The sequence below is a fragment of the Notothenia rossii genome (genome assembly GCF_949606895.1).
Source record: "Notothenia rossii genome assembly, chromosome: 3".
In the NCBI taxonomy this organism is placed as follows: Eukaryota; Metazoa; Chordata; class Actinopteri; order Perciformes; family Nototheniidae; genus Notothenia; species Notothenia rossii.
In genome coordinates, this window is record NC_136901.1 from 45,984,685 (window position 1) to 45,998,016 (window position 13,332).

Consider the following 13,332-nt stretch of genomic DNA (forward strand, 5'->3'; position numbering starts at 1 on the left):
CTCCTCTTCGTGTCTCGGGAAGCTGGAAGCTGTATTATTTTCAAAAAAAAAAAAAAAGAAATATTTTTTTTAACCATAACGGGTACTTTACACAACATTGAGTCAAACTTATCCTTGTTTTAATCCTTGTTTTATTTATGTTAAATTGTTGTTGTTGTTTAATTTTCCATTTTATTTACTTTGGTTTAAGATATCATTATTTTTTATTTATTATTATCATGTTAGATGTTTAAACTTTTCTGCATTTTATAAGGCAATATATACATTTTTGTTTTTGTCCGTAGGCTACTTAGGTTATTAAAGAGTTATCGTGTCAAAATATAGGAAATGTATTAATATTTTATTGTATAATCGGTACAGGAAATTACATCATTCAGAGCACCACCTATTGGCCAAAGACGCTGCCACCGGCATTGCGATCCATCCTCTGACAAAGTAAGTTGGGTCACTAAAGTCTGATACAGTTTTGCTTTTTTTTAAGCCTTTACTCGCATGGTTCATCATACACACTGAACTGTTCTAAGTCTGAGAAATGCTTTCGCCATAATCAGCAAAGCAACATTAATGTGAAATTATTCTTGCGGGCGGCTAGCTAGCTAGCTCACGTTCAACATAAGCTTAAACTAGTTTAGCTACATTTATATCAGCTCATAAGTGGTGTGTGAAAAATATTTGTCTTAATTACGGCTACATACGTCGGTGTTAAAGTGTGAGTTATACGTTATCTTAATCGCTTTTGTTTTACACATGACAGTACTAACGCTGGCCGACATTTTAATATATGTTTGGGGGGGAGGGGCATAGTCCACGTCCATGTGCTTGTTACGCGTATGAAACAGGAAACACGTAAATGAACTCAGTCTGTCTAAAGTAGTTAAACCGTCACAATGTGCATTTAAAAAAACTAGTTTCACTACATAATTCACTTTTTCTGTTCTCTCCTGCAGCTCCCGTACCCACACCACAAACCCATAAACTGATCTACACCATCATAAAACCAACGGCACTTTTAAGAGCCAAACTCAACCTATCTCTCTGTCTATCTACCTACCTTTTTCTATCATTCATTATCTATTTCTTCATCTATCCATCTCAATCTTACAATCTGTCTCTCTATCTCTGTTTGTCTCATACAGCAGCTGTTGCATATCTGTTGTGTCTGTCCGTCTGTCTGGCTGGCTGTGTTGCAATGGCAACAAAACACAACCCAGACCCCAATAATCCCACATCCAAAGAAGGGAAACGCATGGCTCTTGAGCTGAAGCATGAACACATGCTAGCTGAAGCTAAGGTTGGTGTTTTAACCCATATGACCTTATTCATTTCCCACTTGAATTTGGCACTATCTGTTATCCAAAAAATGCTGAACAGGCCAAGAGTAACTGGATTTTGGATCAATGTAAAGGGCCTTTGCAAAACGGTTCATCATTACATCATGGGGGGCAGAGGCTTACTAAATAAAGCTTGTTCAACTTGTTTTACTTCATTAGTTGTATATGGTAGGAAAAACTTGAAGCAAAAATGTTCTTCAAGTGAATGAATTTACTTTTATTTGTCCACTGTCATATGGTATCAGTTTATCAGCAACCTTACATGAGTTGTTACTTGGTCACAGAAAGCAGCTGAGGAGAGGAAACGGGCACGCTCTGTAGGAGACACTTTACAGTCCCCTAAAAGGGGCTGTGTAGGACGTGGCAAGCCGAGAGGGAGGCGTGGAGGGCGACGCCAAGGCTCAGCTACAGGTTGAAATCCCAATTATTTTTACATTTTTATGAATTTACTAAGTAAGTTGTTGTAAAATCGAAAAAACACAGTAATTGCTTGTTGAGGGTCTACAATAATTCCAATATATAAACGCATAGTGACACTACAGTCGGAGACATTCCCACTGTGGTGTCATAAGAACTATGCTTTATTTAATTTCACAAGCTTTTAAACAATAGGTAGATAATACAAATCATCAGTTATCTGTTGTTAACCCTCTGTGTGATGTTTTACAGTCACATCCCCCCCGACTGAGGGCTTCCAGTCTTCCAGTGTGGAGGTTCTGCGTACTGAACCTTCAGCACAACATGAATTTGGTAAATCACAAAAATGGCTTTAAGTTTAAAACTAAAATCAATTTCTAAATAAATTGTGTTAGTGAGAGAAAATAACCTTATACACAACTGACAGTTCAGGACTCAAACGAGGAATGTAATTCAGTAAAGATATTGGCCAGTTCCTTACTGAGCAAAGAAATGATCCTTGATTTTTAGTGTTCATCTTAAATATAGTCATTTACAGTTAAAGTTTCCCATTCTGTTCACAGAAAAGAATATGGAGAGACTCTCTGACATTCTTTCCTCATGTCCTCCTCCTGAGCCTCAAAGAAGCTCTGCCTCATCCTGGTCTTTTCGGCAGCAGAAAGCCTCAGAGCGCTGGAAAGAAGCGAGACCACACCACCTACAATGCCTTCTAGAAAAAGAGGCTGTTGGTCATCCCCTGTGTGGCCTCTGCCACGAGCCGGCTGTTATTAGGTGAGATAACATTTACCTTTATTTAAATTACTTTACCTAATTTTTATTTGTCAGTATTAATGCTCAGTGCCCTGCTTTTCAGCTAACATGCATGACTTTTGGGATGTTAGAAAGCTGGATACCTAGAGAAAACCCACATGAAAATGAAAGTAATTCTAGGATATTAGAATAATTTGGTATTTCCTCCCAAGGTGTAGAGCAGGGCTATTCAACTACACATTCAGTTGGGCCAGATTTTATAACTACAAAATTCAGCTGGGCCAGACATTCAGCGGCCTGTAAAAAGCGGGTAGTGACACATTTTAAACCAACACATATTACTGCGATGAAAAACATGCAATTTTTATTCATTGTTCATCTAACAAAGGTAGGTCAAAAAGTGCATAAAAACACAACAAATTAGCATTAATTTAACAGAATCTGAAAAAAAGTGCACAGTTGTAGCATTACATTTGTTTGCTTTAGAAGTCAAATATTCAGGTTCTTTTTTTTTAACCAGGCACATCACAAAGTGCATTTACTGAATACAATAATAGCAGTCTTAATAAATGTCCTCACATACAAAAAAAACAGCTAAAGAGCTCCAATGCAACACAAAGAGGTAGTACTGTAGCAATATTTTTTCACTTTTCAAGTAACAACAAAAAAATCATACGTTTTGGTCACATTTGACCCAGACACATTACAAAGTGCACTTAAATGAATACAGAAAGAACTGTCAAACCCTTCAGTGCACAAACCCATACAAAGGGATACGGGTAACTATATGAATGAATACTACACAACACGTCTACTATAGTAAACTACTCTAGGTGCTTACTATCACCTCATTTGTGATTTGTCATCGCTGACTTTCTAAATGGGAGAAGGGACATTTTTTGTTTTGAACAAGAGCAGTGATTTTTGGCTCATAGGATGTCAATGCAATCCTAAGACATTGGTGAAGAGTGCTGTCAGTCAGGGAGCAGCGAGTGCTACTTTTGATTGAGTTCATGTGTGAAAAGCTTGATTCACATGTGTATGTTGATCCAAACATACTGAGCACACAGATCGCTACTTTCTGAACGTTAGGGAACTGCTGTTTTTTGACATCACTCCAAAACTTCGCTGGCCCGTTAGTGCGCTGCATGTCAATAAGCTCCAGTGTATATTTCCCCTTGTCGATGCAGGGGACCACTTCCTTTGCTCCGGTTGATACGTCCCCCTCTATTGCAACAGTGAAGGGGTCTCTGGCAAAGCCCATCATCACGTCTGTGGGCAGAGCAAGTTCATCCAATCGACCGGCAAAGTTCTCTTTCAACCTCGCAATGAAATCTGTCATCACATCCGTGATTTGTGCCGGAGATGTGATGTGTTTGGGGAGCGTCGGAAAATGCAGCATCCGACCCGTGCTCAAGTCGGTAGCGAAAAGGTCCAGCTTGACTTGGATCTGCTCCACAAGATCAATTACCGTTTTGTCTCTGTTTACGCTTCAGAGTTGAGAGGGACATGTTTTAGAGTTGCTATCATAGGACCACCGTTACTAGCACCACTAGGTGCACTTTCAAAAAACGTGCTGCGTTGTGGTTTGGTGGTTTCTATGCAACGCGGAGTGTTGCGTTCATGGTCTGTACTATTGTAGGAATTTGGCTACGGGAGGCTGGGCCACTCGGGAGTTGGTTCTGGGCCGCATCCGGCCCGCGGGCCGCCAGTTGAATAGGCCTGGTGTAGAGAGTGTCTCCCCGAGGAGTGGTTCTGTGGAGACTGTGATGTACTTCATCACAAGAACCAGCCACTCCACAACAGGGACAGTTTAATGAAGGTTTTTTTTAAACCAATTAGTCCAACAACGTGTGTTGTTAGAGTGGAAGGTGGATATGACACCCATGACCAAGGTATGCTCTCTCAAACTTGCATTTTGATGTTCACATGTCTCTTCAGCCAGCATATAATGGTAATTAGTGCTTTTCTTTTTTTTTTGACAGCTTGCATATTGCCAACTGTGAAGGCACCCAACTGCTCCTGTAAAGGCACAAACTTCACTGTGGTACCAGGCAAACCAGTGATTTTAATTACCATCAATGGTAAACAAATATATATATATTTGGATTTCTATTGAATTGTTGTTATATGTTTACTGTTGGGCTGAGGCATTGTGCTTCCACTTGGAGTAAAACCTTCATGTAATATCTGTTCATCTTTGACTATTTGTAGATGGAACTGTTGTAAAATGTGTCTTAATTATGTTTATTTACTTGTTCCAAGGGCGTTATGACTTGCATCTGCCACTATATCTCTGTCAAACTTGCCAGCAGCAGTGGACCCCCGACATGAAAGTCCTCCTTAAGAGTGGATACTGGCCAACTTCGGTCAGTATTTCCACACTTTACACCTTGGACCTCCTGAGCTCCTTTGAAGAGCTCAAGGTCATCTCTCTGGGATTCTCCAGACAGGCCTTTGCAAAGCTGCTGGAGCATCGCACAAAGTGTGGAGGAAGAGTAAGTGTAAATATTCTTTACCACATTATACATTATAACATTTCCGTAAATAGACAAAATCACAGCAATATATGTAATTATCTTCCAGTCTCAACGGAGATGCACTGCAGCGCAGCTTTCTGGAGTTCTCCTATGCCTCGTATGAGGAAGACCAGCTCTGCTGTGGTGCTCCTTTCATCTGCCCTGCCTGCACGCCGGAGATGTTGGCTGTTTCTGCCGATGGAAACAGGAAGCTGTATCGCTTTCGGCGAAGTGGAAGGTGCTGTTTTTACAATGTTGTTATTTAACTTTTTTGATTACTGTTTATATTTCATGGATATATTTGCTAATCTTTTTTTCCTCAGTTCTGATGGCAGCGCCTTTTTGAATGGGCTCTTTGTAGCAGAAGACAGCGCGGTGGCTGCATTTGTCGACAAAATACAGAGATCACTGAAAAATGCAAGTTTTTATTCGTTATTTTACCTTATAGGTATATCACAAAAATAGCCATGTATATCCGACCCTGACTTTCTTCAAATTCAGCTACTTCTCCTTACCATCTACTCCAAAATCAGATAATTAAAACAAATGTTGTAGATCGTGATTCCATTGCTTTTAACTGATTTGTCATGATGTAATGTGTGTCTTAGACCCAGGGAAGAGGCACATGTTGGGACTCCCAGTGGACAGCAGCGAGGGAGACGTCAAGGAAGGCTTTGAAGCTGGATGAAGAAGGGATGGAGGTGGCTGTATGTCGCCATGGGTTTCTTTTGAAGGCCTTAAATATGTACAGGGGGGAGATATTCGCCTACCCCCTGTATCTTCAAAAGGAACTCATGCCAGCCAAAGCCAAGTTCTTCGCCATGGATGTGGCTTGCAAGTACTGGCCGTACATGGAGAAAGCTGCAAGTGTCCTTCCTGCTCTCCAGGAGCTGACCACCATGAAGCCATTCCTCAGTGTAATGCATGCTCGAGCCCATGCTACCAAATGCGAGGTATGTGAAATATGTTTGTATCACGTACATTTATATTTTTTATATTTATAATACTGAAGTAGTAAATATCTAAGCTATACTGTTTAGTATAGTAGTATGTAGCCTCTTTGCACAACAATTCCAGCAACCTTTTACCATCAGATTATATGTAGTGGGAAGAACCAGGAGGGAGCAAGGATGACCGCTGGGGAAGAGGTGGAGCAGGTCAACAGCTACCTGTCCCGTTGTGCCCTGACAACAAAATACATGTCCAAAGCAGGTGAGTGGAAGGTTTTGCCCTATTATTGCATACTTTTTTAGATGACACATCATAACTTCATTGTTGCTTTCAAAAGCACGACTGGACATGCTCACACAGTGCATGCAATGGGATGGAACAGGAAAAAAGGTGACCCCCTTCATCAGGCACTTTCCACAAGACATGTGAAGGTGAGCCTCCTATTAAAGGTGTTGTTGTGTCCTTTGTCATTTGCACATGGCTTGTTGTTAATCATAGCAAGTTTTAATCTTGATAAATGTCCATCGTCTACTGTTTATCAGACTAGTAAGAGGCTCCTGGAAGAGACTGCAAGTCTTGAGGAACTCAAGACGGAGCTACATTGTGTCTCAGATGACATGGTGTCGACGTGGATTTCCGACGTGAAGGAATGGGCATCTAGTAATCACGACGAGATAACACCAGCTACATATCATTGTCCATGACTGTTTGAATTTACAGATTTGATCCTAAAGAGCAGCCAATTTTAAGGCAATAAGGCTGATTTTTCATGCCACGTAATGGGACCCTCACTGGATTTCAGTAGACAGGGACATAATCTTCAAGCAATAGCAAGCCAACTATGTGTCCATGTTTATCTCTGATATGTTCCAGTTTCCATAGTTGTACCATCAATTTGTGTTAAAAGGTGTTAAATATGTTGCACAACTTTGTTTCTCAAAACCGTTACGTGTTGTGTAACAGTACATTTTACTGCCAATATTATTTCTACAGGAACATCAGAAACATCGGGTACTTCTGAAGACATCCTTCAAACAGCACTGCAGCAAAGCATTGAGGGGCTTTACCTAAGTGTGAGGCAGTGGAAGCAATCCCTTTACCGACAGAATGGTATAACAATATAATGTTTTAGGTTGCAGATTCAACCTACTGAATTATATATATTTTTTGCATTTGCAAATATAGTTTGTCACATATCCCTATCCCACTACTTCATGTCTTTTTCAGACAGCAGCAAGCTTCGCCATCGACTTCGAAGGAAGCTTGCAGACGACAAAAAGCGCCTTAATGAGGAGGTACTGAAGTACAACCAGCTGGTACACGACTCTGCCAGAGGCATAGATGTTGCTGCGGTGGAGCATTCCCTCTCTGGAGAGAGCATCATGTCCGCGCTGTGGCCGTGGGAAGTTCATGGCATGGGTCAGTTTCAGATATTTCATAATAATTCATTTGAAGTTCTGTTATATGAAGGTATACCTTGCTGAGTTATGCACATATCATGTAGAGTGTTAGAACGTTCATTTAGTTTAAAGACCCAGTGAAGTGCATGTTTTTGCACCAAAATGAAATGGCAGTTTCATTCCTTACATATCATTGTGCCTGTTCATGTTGAAGGATTATTTGAATTATTTGAAGGATTAAAGTAACGGGGTATGACAGGAAAGTAAAATCTGGTATATTCATTTTGGTGTCACCTTATATATGTTCATGTGTGTTAAATTTGAAGGGACAAAGTATCCTTTCCTCCCCCAATATATTGAGGTGAGAAGGAGACACCATATTTGGGAATAGTGCCAGACTCTGGAATGTTTCCCTCGTAAAAAAAGGGTGTGTTTACACAGGCTTGAAGCAGATGTGTGTGTGTTTTCATTGCAGTAAATAGATCTGCTACAGGATTACTGGTCAACTATACCTCTGTTCTTATTCTTTCATGTGTGGGTACTAAATGGCTACAAACATTGTGGAGAAATTAGCTTAAACATCTTTTATTACTCTATGGGAAATGGAAGCAGCATGTCAAATGATCAGGGAAATCTACTTGTTTTAAATATATGTGTGTGGTTGATTGCTTTGTATTAATAATAGCAGTATGGGTAAAGGAAGCTGGAAATATGCAATGTGAAACCTTTTATTTGAAATAAAGATTCTGCAGGGAATATTCTTAAAGAACAATAGCTCAAGTGTCTGAAAGAGCTGCAGGCTAAATGAGTGTGCGGTACTTTTTACTGCTTGAGAGCATAGGTAATGTGTTCCTCGTTGTTATTGATATGAAAGTAATTAACATGTATTACGTATATTTAGCCAACTATAACAACTATATCTTAAAACATACTTTTAACTTGTGTGTGGCAGTCAGGAGGCGGGAAGATGGACACAGGAACCAAGGGCCATAAAGGAGATGTGTGTGTGCTGGCTACAAGCTGCTGTGTCGCACTGATTGGGTGCGACAGGCCATGTGTTGATCTCTGCCAATAAGATGACCTCTGGGGGAAAGCACGTACACCTCCTCCTGTGTTTTAGTATGAAAGACTGTGTTTTCCTTTGGTTCGCGCTCTTGTTTTTCACCGGCCGTTCCTGAGACCTGTCTGACACGGGTGGTAGAACCTGAGCCCGGAGTACTATGCAGAGTGCTTCGTGATTTCTTTGTATTTGTATTTTGTATCGTTACCTTGTATCATTAAAACCGGATTATTGTTTAACTTGTATTCTGGTGTTTCTTAATCCCTCCCTTTTCCCGAATTCACCTAGCTTGTCAAACGACACGCGGAGACGAGGTTGGTTTGCAACATCCTCCAAATCTCCAACAAATGGTGAACCCGACGTTTCTGAGTGGGGTGTTTTCGGGGAAGAGACCACCAGCGGCAAGAGGACGGAATAGTCCAGGGCTAAACATCTCGGCCTCTTCTGACAACTACAAACAGAGCTCTGTACAATAGGCTACCAGGTGAGCAGACACGATTTAATTCGAAACCTGTGATTTGACCATATTCCAAATTTTAGGGTTGTCAGACGAAGTTTACAGTGTTTTTTAACGATGCAAATGCGTGTTTTAGTTGTTAAAACCGAATATTGAGTTTCGGCAGGCCAGAAGGGTATTAAAGTCCCTGGCTTGGAAGTGGAGGTATAAGAGTCCCCACAGTTAAAATCGGATATCAAGTTCCGACAGGCCAGAAGGGTATTAAAGTCCCTGGCTTGGAAGTGGTGGTATTGAGTCCCCACAGTTAGACTGTCTAAGAGTAGTCAGTTGGTTGTATTAAGTCTCCATATAAGACTGACCCAAAATAACGAATCCACAGCTCGACGGGGCTGGAGATGAGTTATTTGTTATAAGTGATCCAAAGGAGAGTAACGCAAACTTCAGAAAGTCATTCTGAAGTGACCGGGCCTCACTATATCCTTTGGTGTGTTGTGAATATTTACTGGTAACAAGGACAGTAAGTCAGATCAATAGATATGAAGTCTGTGAATATTTACTGGTAACAAGGACAGTAAGTCAGATCAATAGATATGAAGTCTGTGAATATTTACTGGTAACAGAAACAGCCTAAGTCAGATGAATAGATACGAAGTCATAATGAAAGGAGAATTTCAACGGGAGGAGCGTGAGTTAAGAGCTTACGAGGACAGTGGGTTCAAGCAGAAAAATTGAATAAAAGGATAGCAGAAGTGTTAATTGTTGAAAGAAGCCCCCCTTTTCCAGAGGAGAGGCTGAGAGCTACAGCAGGGGAGAGAGAAGGGGGTGTCAGTATTTGTCTGTGAGAGTTCCCCCACCCTTTTTCCTCTCGAGAGCAGCAGCAGCAGCCCGGAGTGTGTCTGCTTGCTTTTTTCTCTAGTGATCTGAAGTTGGAGTGAAATACATAGAAAATTAACAGATCAAGGTGTGATTTGAAGTGGTAGATATATATTGAAATAAATAAGAAACAATGGTTTGCTGCTATTTAAATATAGTCTTTGAGAACTGATTGATACCGTTGCATTGCGTTGTGAATTTCATGGTATTTGTCATTAACAAAGGATTGTACTTAATTATATTCCAAGGGGAAAATTATATTAAATACAGGAACAAAAGAGTAGAAAGTAAAGAGAAGATTTTTGTGAGTTCGTCAGAGGGAATCTGTTAATGTTTAAGCATGACAGAGGTCCTGCACGAGGTTTTACTCCAGCCATCTCACACGGTTACACAAAGGGGTGATTTATGAGAAACTTGTGGTCAGGAGAAATGAGATGTTTTGGAGAGTAGACAGAGAGAGAGAGAAAAGTAAGGTTGTTGCTAAAATATAGAGAGTAAAAGTTATATAAAGTTAACTACTATTCGGGAGAATGTCATATTGTTGAATGAGTAACCTAAAATAAGTGAAGATGGTGAAATAGTTTGATTAAGGATACAACCGGTAACAACTGATTAAATACACAGTGATGGTGTACATGAACATTGAGAGTAGATTAAGTTGTTTTGTTCTTCATGCTTTTCACCAGAAGTCATTTGAATTGTTATTATTTTTAAGTCGTGTTGTTTTGTGTTATATTTCTAGACTATAATGTACCCACATGCATGTGGTTTCTTTGTCCCAGTTCATTTTAAAGTCAGCCGCCTCATGGCTAAATCTATTTGACCCCATGAGGTCAAGAGTCATTCTGTTAGACCACCATCTTGTGAAAGACAAATCATTGTTCTTTTGTCACATTTTGAATTAGAAAAGAGTTCATTTTGCTAGATCAATTTATCTATAAAGGTTGTAGTGGGAGTTTTGTGTTTGCTAACATTTTTAGGAACGACAACACCAGGAGATGAGTAAACTCAAGAATCCGTGGAGTGTAAATACATTGAGAAAAACACATTTTTATACTCTAACTTTTTGCACATCATAGACAAGGAATTTAGACAGTATAAATAAATATTCACCAAAAGTAATAAGTAAAATGGAAAGTAGACATGGGCCTACACTTGGGTCAAATTATATTACTGTGATCTGATCAGTGTGCTCTGCAGGTTTACTATTGTTCTAAGTAACAGTGGGATTTAAAATATTGGAGAAAGTATGGAGATGTTCTTTCGTAGTGTGTGAAATATGTAATGCTTGAAACAGGTATTTCAATTTATGGAAGAAAATGGTTTCCTGAAAGAGTCAGGTTGGGTAGATATGTAACAATGGATGAAACGATTTATAGAGGGAGTTTTTGTAATATCATTAGTAGACATTAATGGTGTTGTTTAGATGGCGTTTAGCAACTAAGACAGATAGTATGATTAGAAAGAGACAGAGTGGAAAGGGTTGGATTGATTCAATCTCAGTGTGCTAGATTTCTTATGGATAATGCGTCCCGGGACCTGGACTCCCCCTCTGAGTTAGAAAGGCTACGACCCCGTCCCTCCAAGCAGACAAAAGACCCAACCCAAAAGGAGGCTCCTCCTTCTCCATCAAACAGACAGAGAACCGGAGCTGAACCGTCTCCACCTGAGGCATCCAGAACCAAACCGCTTGCTGACATACAGAAATACTCTCATCAGTCCCTCAGACAGGGCATGAAGCTGAGCCACGAGATTTGGCACAGGAGCAGAGTGGGGGACATGAGAGCAGAATCCGCCCTCCAGGAAGCAGCAGAGAGGCTGTAAAGGGGAGATGAAATGCTAAGCAGTGCAAAGAACAGTGGCATGATGTGGGCTGCAGATGTGACTGGGCCAAAGGCTGCCTAAAACAGTTACAGCGGATGGATTCAAGAGCTGATGGACTGAAGAGAAGACAGAATCAGAGGAGTTGGCATAGTCGATTTGAAGTGAGGAGGTCGGGGTCACGGCTTGAGACAACCAGGGGAGGAGAAAAGGAGAACGGGAATGAGTGAGTTTACACATAAACACACTTATTCACAAAACGCGCATAGAAGACACCACATTTAAAGAACTTGAATTGACTTGATAAATAAGTAAAGATAAAAAGAGGTATTAACCATGAATTAATCGATTGGTAAATTCAAAATAGCAGTAAAGAGGAAACTATTAATGTAAAATGAGAAAATCATCCTAAAAACACACTGAGGGTTAAAGGGGGAGACATGAGGGAAATATGCACTACACTTTAAGCAGGGGGTGTTTTGGAGTAGCACAGTGTAGAACCATATTCTTCAATCTTTCCATCATATTAATAAATTATTCTTCAAGAGATTTTTATTCATGTGTGAATAAAGCAGTGATTTCATTTGTTACAATATTGATTTCACCATTGTGGCATAGTTATTACCATAGGAGGGCTTTAGGATGGAAACTGTTTTTAATCCTTGATAGAGTAAAGGGTGATGGTTGCATGTTCGGACACCCAAGGTTCCACACACTGCTAAAGAGTTTAACATTGTTTTTAAGTAGACCGGAATTGAAGATAAATGAGTATAATGAGCTATGAAATGCAGAGCTACACAGATCCTAGTAATGTTTTGACTTAAGATAATAGTTATGTACACAAGTTTCTGAATTAGATTTCTTAGACATTTTAGTACTACTTAGGTGTAAATAAATTGCAGTAGTAGTAGTACTATTATGAAGTGAGTTTTGTACCAAGTTGCAGGAAATGTGGGAAGCAGCCGTCCCGATGACAAGTTAGAGATATCTGACTTAAAGTGGTAATCGTGAATTGATAAATGATGGCGCTCCATATATGACTGATTTTTGTAGACAAAGGATACTGGCCTATGCTGAAATATCAAAGTCTCTGCAGAGCACGACACATGGCCAATGAAACTGAGACCAAATTACCTTTGACCCTGACTGACAGTGTGACTTGAGAAAAGCACTATCAATGACTGACTCTGGGGCTGACCAAACTTGACTTTACAACCTGACAGTGTGGGTGTGAATGAATTTCTGCATGTGATCAGTGTAACTGCATGATTCTAAAACAATAACTAACCGAGCATGTCTTTGGACTAATACATTATTTTGGAGCTCCATGGGAAACACAGGTTTCCTACAATTCCACGCATTTGGAAAAATGCACATGTGACCCGTTTCTAATTCCCACAGGAGTTGGCGGTTTGCAAACGTAAAACTCAAACTAAAATCTAAAGATTCTGTTTCTTTTAGGACTGCCAGCTGGAAATGAACACTTATTTTCCCTGGAGTGTTTACTGTGAAAGATGATGGATATACTTTTGTGAATGATGTTTGGTATTTTCTTATAACCACTGGTTACCTGAAGGTTTTCTTCCCATACAGGATTTTATTACACATGTTTACATGTGTAAAAAGGGGGAGTGCGGGATATTTTCATTTAGGGACTGGAAGAAACCTGCCGCCCCAACTCAGATGTTCAATCTGACCATTGATTGACAGTTTTAGATTTAACCTGCTCCATATCTGGGGATAAGATAATGTT

General features: G+C 40.1%; 2 long non-coding RNA genes across 3 annotated transcripts; both read left to right on the forward strand.

The window, feature by feature from the left end:
* The first annotated feature begins 1,145 nt into the window (after window positions 1-1,145).
* Window positions 1,146-2,516, forward strand: LOC307033644. Of its 2 annotated transcripts, none has more exons than XR_013806595.1 (3): window positions 1,146-1,291; window positions 1,616-1,742; window positions 2,312-2,516. It is a non-coding gene; the product is annotated as an uncharacterized lncRNA (long non-coding RNA). The 2 variants fall into 2 exon arrangements; XR_013806596.1 differs by lacking the exon at window positions 2,312-2,516 and adding an exon at window positions 2,001-2,072 and having other exon boundaries at window positions 1,150-1,291.
* Window positions 2,517-2,721: 205 nt separating this feature from the next.
* On the forward strand, window positions 2,722-4,835 carry LOC307034214. Its single transcript, XR_013806821.1, has 3 exons — window positions 2,722-4,393; window positions 4,484-4,582; window positions 4,764-4,835. It is a non-coding gene; the product is annotated as an uncharacterized lncRNA (long non-coding RNA).
* The last annotated feature ends 8,497 nt before the right edge of the window (window positions 4,836-13,332 follow it).